Here is a 7889-nt window from a genome sequence, read left to right as displayed (position 1 = left end):
CCATGCGACAAGTCAAAAAAAAATTTTTTTTAAAATTTCTATCATGTCATAAGGACTCAATTAAACAAAAATATATAGTATAAAGATTAAATTGAACAAAATTGAGATGTTGAGGGACTAAATTGAAAAAAATATTTGAAAAATATAAATTTTTAGGTAGATTATTGATATGCTTATTAATAAGCTAAATATTTTCTTACATGATTATTTGATTCTAGAATATGTAAATTAATGTATATTTTTTACAAAAATTAAGTTTAAATACTCCTTCTATAAAAAAATTTTGAAAAAAATTTCATACTTGAAGTCAAATTTAGATGAAAAACTTATATTACATTAACATAAAATAATATAAAATGACTAAATAATTTTTTTCTTTTATTTATAATAGTATAAAAATTAAAATTTATTTGATTTAGTTTTTAATTTGAGCTAAAGTCAAATTAGCAAAATATGTTGATTTAGTTTTTTCGTTTAAAAAAAATGAAGAACGGAGATATAGAGTTAGCGATAATTATAAAAATAATTCTTCATTTTGACTTGCTTAAGTTGGACATAACAAATCTCTTATTACAACCATAGAATTTGAGCTCTACTTTTTAATTTTTTATTTATTTTTTATGTTTTTATTTTGTTTAATATTTCAAGTTATATTTTTTAAATTGAAATTTCTTATATTAAACACTGCATTTATGGTTGATAAAGTTAAATATAACTGTAAATATTTGTACCATTTTATTTTATTAAAAAAATTTTGTAGATCCAAATTATAATTTAAATTTAAATTTAGCATAATTTGATTGTGATATTGAATTTCAATAAAATCATTTTATTAGAAATTTTGAGTAAATTTAAATAAAAGGTAAATTAGATGAGAGTTAAATAATTGCATAAGAATGAGTATTTGTAAATTGTAAAAGTTGCAATTAAATCAACATATTTTGCTAATTTGAGTAAATTTAAATAAAAGATAAATTGGGTAAGAGTTAAATAATTTCAAAAGAATGTGTTTTCGAAAATTGTGAAAGTTGTAACTAAATCAACATATTTAGTCATTTTATATTATTTTATTTTAACGTAATGCAAGTTATTCATCTAAATTTGACTTTAGGTATAAAAATTTTTTAATTTTTTTTTATAGAAGGAGAATTCAAACTTAATTTTTGTAAGAAAGATAAATTAATTTACATATTTTAGAATCAAATAATCAAGTAAGAAAATATATATATTTTTTAACACTATAAATCTTTTACACTTAAATATTTGACTTATTAATAAGCATATCAATAATCTACTTAAAGATTTGTACTTTTCAAATTTTTTTTTAATTTATCCCTCAACATTTCAGATTTGTTCAATTTAATCCACGTACTATATATTTTTATTCAATTTAGTCCTTATGATGTGACATAATTTTTAAAATTTTTTTTTTTAATTTGTCGCATAGCACTAACATGTCAGCATTATCATATCATCATATAGTGCCAAGTCGTATTGCCACGTTATCACTTGGTAACACGTGGCATGCCGCATCATTATCTCAAAGCCACATCATCAAAATGTGATATGATAATGCTGACATCATCCTTTAATGGTAAAATTGGATGCTGTTAGGAGGGAGGGACTAAATTAACATAATTCTCAAAATTAAGAGACTAAATTACTTTAATTTTAAATATAGGGACTAAATTGAACAAAATTGAAAAGTATAGAAACTAGAGGGGTTTTTGACCATATATATAAAAAATAGTAATCATATTCCTTGTAATATGATATTATTTAAACTTGAGTAATAATTTAAAAGTTTTATTATGTAAATATATTAATGACATATCATTAATAATTTAAATAACAATAATATATTATAAATAAAAAGTTTGATTCCTAACGTTAACAAAATTTTACATATTTAATTATATATTATATACTATATAATATATAATCGGGTTCGGATATTGGGTACCTAAGGGCTGCTACCCGAACCTGACACGAGTAGTAAAATTGCTATCTGAACTCACCTTAAACACAAATATAAGGTACCCTAACTTTATATAATCGGGTTGGGTACTCGTGGGTACCTTGTTATGGGGTACCCATTACTATCCCCAGGGGCGGAGGGTAAGTCGACAATGGGGGGTCCATTAAAATTTTTAAAAATATTTATTTCTTATATATATTTTATTAATGGCTCCTTCAAATTTTTTAGAAATTTTTATTTATTATATATTATTAATGGTCCACTCAAAATAAATTTTTTATTTAATAATTAATAAAAATAAAAAAATAAAACAACCTCACAAACTTGTATAATTTTACCTTAATTTAAGTTTCTCTACACCTCTTTCTCTTTTTCTTTTTCTTTTTCTTTTTCTCTTCTTTTTTTTTTTTTGTATTTTATTTCTTTTCTAGTAACTCACCATAGAAACACACCTTATTCTTAAAAAGAGATTTATGATCTTATGAGTTTGGAAAAAGAAAGACAGAAATCACTCACCATCATTGTGTAAAATTAAGATGAGGTAAAGTTTTCTTTTACCTTTTTCTTTCTATTTATATTATTTAACTATTATGTGAAATCTTGTATTTCATATTTAATTATTTATATTTTATTCTTTATAGTTTTATGTTTTATTTTTAAGTTTAAATATAAATAAATAAGAGTATTGAATGATGAATTTGAGGTAGGTATCTATACTTAGCATTCAGAAGCATTTTGTGTAAAATTTACTGATACCCAAGCTAAGGTACTGATGCTTATAGCTTAAAACATTGAAAATGCTTCTTTTTTAACTTAATTTGATGCCAAATACTCAGACATTTCAAAAGTAAATGCAAGGGAGGTTTAAAACTTATTTAAACAAGTTCAAAAACAATTCAAACAAGTTCAAAAACTATTCAAATAAGTTCAAAACTCATTTAAACAATATCAAACTCATTCAAGCAATTTTGAAACTTTTCACATGGAAACACTTAGGCACTTCAAAAGCAAATATATAAGAGTTTTTAACATTAATAAATTAAGTTCAAAAACTCATTCAAACCATTTCAAAAATTATTAAAACAAGTTCAAAGATCATTCAAACAATTTTGATAATTTTTTCACATGGAAATACTTCGTACTTAAAAAGCAAATATATAGAATTTTTTAACATTAATAAATTAAGTTCAAAAACTCATTTAAACCACTTCAAAAATTATTTAAATAAGTTTAAAGATTATTCAAGCAATTTTGATAATTTTTATCATTTTAAAAGTATAATCGTTATAAACCTAATAAAGCTAACACATTGGTTATGGTTACACTTTTTAGAGTGCACCCTTAACTTAAAGCAATAGATTTTTCACCTCTATCTGTAATTTTTTTACAACCAAAGATAAAAAACGTTGTAGTGGGATGATTTGTCGTAGAAGCTTAGAAAGAAACCTAAACATGTATAATAAAAAAAATTGAACAAATCTTATTATAAATTAAAAATAATAATATAGGCAACATGAAAAAATATATATATATCAAAATCATGAAAATGACAATGTGTTATGATCCTACATAGTAGGGGTTGCATTATTAAATAATTATTTCTTTAATTTCTTAGCTTTATCAATTTTGATGTTTTATCTTTAAGATTAGATTTCATTTTGTTTCTATTTTAGGCTTTGGTGATACGATAGGAGTAGTACTTGTCTTATTTTTTTATGAAGTCTATAAATGCAAAACTTACAATTTGATGTAATTCAAGTTGAATGCAAATAAAATTATCTAATGTTGAGTTCCTTTATTTAAGAACACTTTTGCTATTCCAATGTTTTTACTTTGTGTAAGTCCTTTGCACAGTTTCACCATAGCTATTGTTAAGAAGCCTAAAAGAGGTAAAATGTTAGGAAAAAGTAGACAACATATAGACCATATTAAGTTGGTATCATTGCTAGGTTAATGCGTCATGGGATTGAAACTTTAGCATAAATCTGTGTCGTACTTAAGGCTTGTGTATGAAAGCCTAAGCAAGCCTAATTGTAATTCTAATACGAAAGCATAAATTAAAGAAAAAGATATGTGAGAAATACAGTATTATTCCCAACGGCCCAATAGCTTAATTCCTAGAGTAACTTAACTACCCAAGTTGGTAGTATTACACAAGAGGTCCAACACAAGTAGACAAACTCATACCTGCACAGCCCACAAGGGCACGGGCCTTGCGTGCCAAGCTCACTCATCTGCCTCACTCTGCATAGCCTATTATTTTGGGCCTCATGCTATCCAATCCTTCTAGCATCTTATGCACATAGCAAGCCTTATTCGCTATTGGCTTGATGATGTCCTAGGTTATGCTTGTCACTGATTTGTGAGCAGTGACAAATGAAAGATCAATGAATCAACAAACTCAAAGAAGGCATGGTCAAATTTATAAGAGATGTGAAAGAGATGTTTATTGATAACTCTATGATGTAGAGTTTTTTTATCTTAATTTTGGAGATTGATTTGCTATACTTCGTGAGTTTTATCATAAATTTTAAGAGTTTGTAAGTATACATTTAATTTTAGTTAATTATATTGGATAAATTGAATTTAGAATAATTTAGGCTAAAGCTAGTAGTTAAATTGCTTAAGAAACCTACCATTAATTAAATTATGCTTTTGTAGGTGTGCCTTGAATAAGGTTGTCTAACTAAAGTAAGAGAATGCATTCTTAGTTCAGACTTTTATTGCCAATGTTGAGGTATTTCAAACATATCTCCCATTACAAAAGTTCATATGATATGATTCTTAGACCATCGAAAAGCTAAGAGTTAGATTTATAAACTCATATTTACCACTTAACCCAGTTCTACATGTAAAAGGGTCAAAATTCATGTTGAAGTCAGATTTAGCACATCTGAGCCTAAGAATTCAAGGAAAAGTCTTCGAGTTATGGCCCCCATCTTCTAGGTCGTAGCCTACTAGCATCCAGAAGATGCTTTAGCATCTCGAGCTGTAGCCCCCAATAAGAAAAATTAAAAAAAAATTATTAAGGCTTGACGTTACGACCCCCAATATAGAGCCAAGATTTTTAGTAAATTTTGACTTTTATTTCGACTTGGTTTCCAGGCCTATTTAAGCACTCTTTTAGAGCACAAGTTAGAATGACTTAAGCAAGATTTTTTTGAAGAAAAAGAGGCATTGAAGCTAACAAGAAAACAAGGAATTAAAGGAAAAAGAATTATGGATCATCAATCTTTAAATCATTAGAGTTTTTTTTTCCTTTCATTTTATTTTTACTTTCTTGTTTAGATTTGATGTTTATTATTTTTTGGATGATGTTTTTAGACATTATAGTTAACTAAAATTTTAATCTAGAATCATAATTGAACCCAATGCATAATTTGAGTTTTTAATATTCTTTCTTACTTATGATTGATAATGTTTGAGTTGTTTATTTCAATCCTATTGTTAATTCTTTTAATTGAACTGGCTACCAATTAGATTGATTTAGAAACCTAAATGAAACTAGAAAAGAAAGTTTAGTGTAAGCTTAGATGAAATAACATATGATAAATATCAATTGTATGAGATGATTGATTTGATTTGCATGTAGGTTAGAAATGCACTTATAAGCCATATGTAACCAAGATTAGAGTCGGTACTTAATAAGTCTTTCTTAATTTCAATTTGCATAGGAATAAAGTAAATTGGTTAAGTTAGGTATTTTTATAAAAACATCGAAAAAGACTTATAAAAGATTTAAAACTCTAGGTTAATAACTTAGACTTATCTAGTAAGTGAATGAAGAATAAAAAAAATTCAAAAGAAACGTTGATGGGATATTGTGGTTCTAGGCTTATGATTTATTTATTTTAATTAGTTTTTTTGCAAGTTTTATTTTAGCTTAGTTTAGTTTTAGTTCTTTAATTTTCTACATCCGTATATGTGTCTGAATAAAATTAAGGTGTGACAAGTTTAGTACTTAACTAATTAAAAATTAAAACAAATTCTCTATGGGAATGATACCCTACTTCATCATTATATGACTTATTTGCGATATGTGTATTTGTGTGAAAAATCAAACAGCAAGTTATTGGCACCATTGCTAAGAAGTTTGATTTTTAATTCTTTTTTGTTAATATTAATACCAAGTATCTTTAATCTTACTTCAAACTTTTTCTTTGTTTGTAGGTACTTTTAGTCGTTATATATGAAGAGCCTAAAATTTGGTAATATTTTTTTATCCAAAAATCAAAAAGACTTTTAAATATCTTAAGAGGGAAAACCACAAACTTCAACTTAAATCAACATCATGACTGACCAATAAGGGGAAGAGACCAAGTCCTTGAGGGAATACACTATCTTGCTTGTAAAAGTTCTCCACCGCAATATCCAAAGACCTACCATTCAAACTAAAAACTTTGAAATTAAGCTAGCAATTATTCAAATGAATTAGACTTTTGTTCAATTTGGGGGACTACTAAATGACAATCCTAATGCCCATATTGTGAATTTTTTAGAGATTTGTGATAATTTTAAAGCTAATAATGTTACTGATGATGCCATATGATTGAGGCTTTTCCCATTTTCATTCAGAGATATTGTGAAAAGTTGGTTGAATTCACTTCTAATTAGTGTTATCATTATCTAGGATGATTTGGCTTAGAATTCTTGACAAAATTCTTTCCAGCAACTCTGGCAGCAAATATACGAAATGACATCACATCTTTTGTGCAACAAGATTCTGAATCACTAAACGAGTCTTGGGAGAGATACAAAGATTTGCTTAAAAAGCGTTCTCACCATGGATTACCAAAATGGTTGCAAGTTCAGATTTTTTATAATGGTTTGTTAGGACCAATTAGAACCATCATTGATGCCGAAGCTGAAGGAGCAGTTATGAGTAAATCCATTGATAAGGCTTAAAATTTGCTTGAAGAGATGGCTTCAAATAACTATTGGTGGCGATCCGAAAAATTGGGTATAAGAAAAGTTGTTGGAATTCATAAGCTTGATGCAATAAATACGATTACTGCACAATTGGCCACTATCACAAAGAAAATTGATAATTTGAGCGTTAATGTTGTTTAGGACCTTCTTGTGACTTGTGAGCTTTATGGAGAAAGACATTCTATTGATAGGTGCCCCATCTATACTGAATCTGTTCAATTTGTTGAAAATAGGCAGTGGAAAAATAATCTTTATTCCAACCATCATAATCCTGGTTGAAGGAATAGTCTTAATTTCTCATGAAGTAACAACCAAGGATCTTCATCAGTATCTAAACCAAATTTTCCTTATAGATCTCCCCCTAGAGCTCCTATGCCAAATAAAGAGCTTACTATGGAAGAGATGTTCATGCAATTCATGGCAAAGAATGATTCTTACATGGCAAAGAATGATGCCATCATTCAAAGTCAAGCAACCAGCATTCAAAGTCAAGCGGAACCAATCCAAAATCTAAGACACAAATGAGTCAACTTGCTACTGCCATCAATTATAGACTTCAGGATATTCTTCCTTGCAGTACTAACCCTAATTCAATAAGAGAAGGAAAAAAACATTGTAAGGCAATAACTCTTCATAGTGGTAAAGAGGTAAGTGGTAAGGATTTAAATTCTAAAATATTAATTAATCTACTAAAACAAAAATTGAAAAGCTACTGCAAAAGAAGTTTTCATTGAAAATTCTGTTAAAAAATTTAAGGAAAAATCACAAATAAAACTTGCACCAACACCTCAACCACCTTTTCTTCAACGTTTGTCAAAAGCAAAAACTTGACAAACAATTCTAGAGATTTATTACTGTATTGAAAAAGTTGCACATTAATATTCCTTTTGTTAAAGGTCTGGAACAAATACCAAGTTATGTGAAATGTTTGAAAAACATTTTGTCTAAAAAGAGGAAATTGGGTGAGTTTAAAACTGTTACA

The 7889-nt window shown here is 27.0% G+C and overlaps 1 non-coding gene across 1 annotated transcript; it reads left to right on the top strand.

Annotated features, from left to right (window-relative positions):
• Positions 1 to 500: 500 nt before the first annotated feature.
• On the top strand, positions 501 to 594 carry LOC149526761 (small nucleolar RNA snoR8a). The gene has a single exon (XR_016351726.1). It is a non-coding gene; the product is annotated as a small nucleolar RNA snoR8a (small nucleolar RNA).
• Positions 595 to 7889: the final 7295 nt, after the last annotated feature.

This window comes from Theobroma umbraticum, unplaced genomic scaffold, assembly GCF_002168275.2.
Source record: "Theobroma umbraticum cultivar Fairchild unplaced genomic scaffold, ASM216827v3 scaffold_20.0, whole genome shotgun sequence".
NCBI lineage: Eukaryota > Viridiplantae > Streptophyta > Magnoliopsida > Malvales > Malvaceae > Theobroma > Theobroma umbraticum.
The sequence above is the reverse complement of the archived record's forward strand: the minus strand, read 5'-3'. Positions and strand labels throughout refer to the sequence as shown.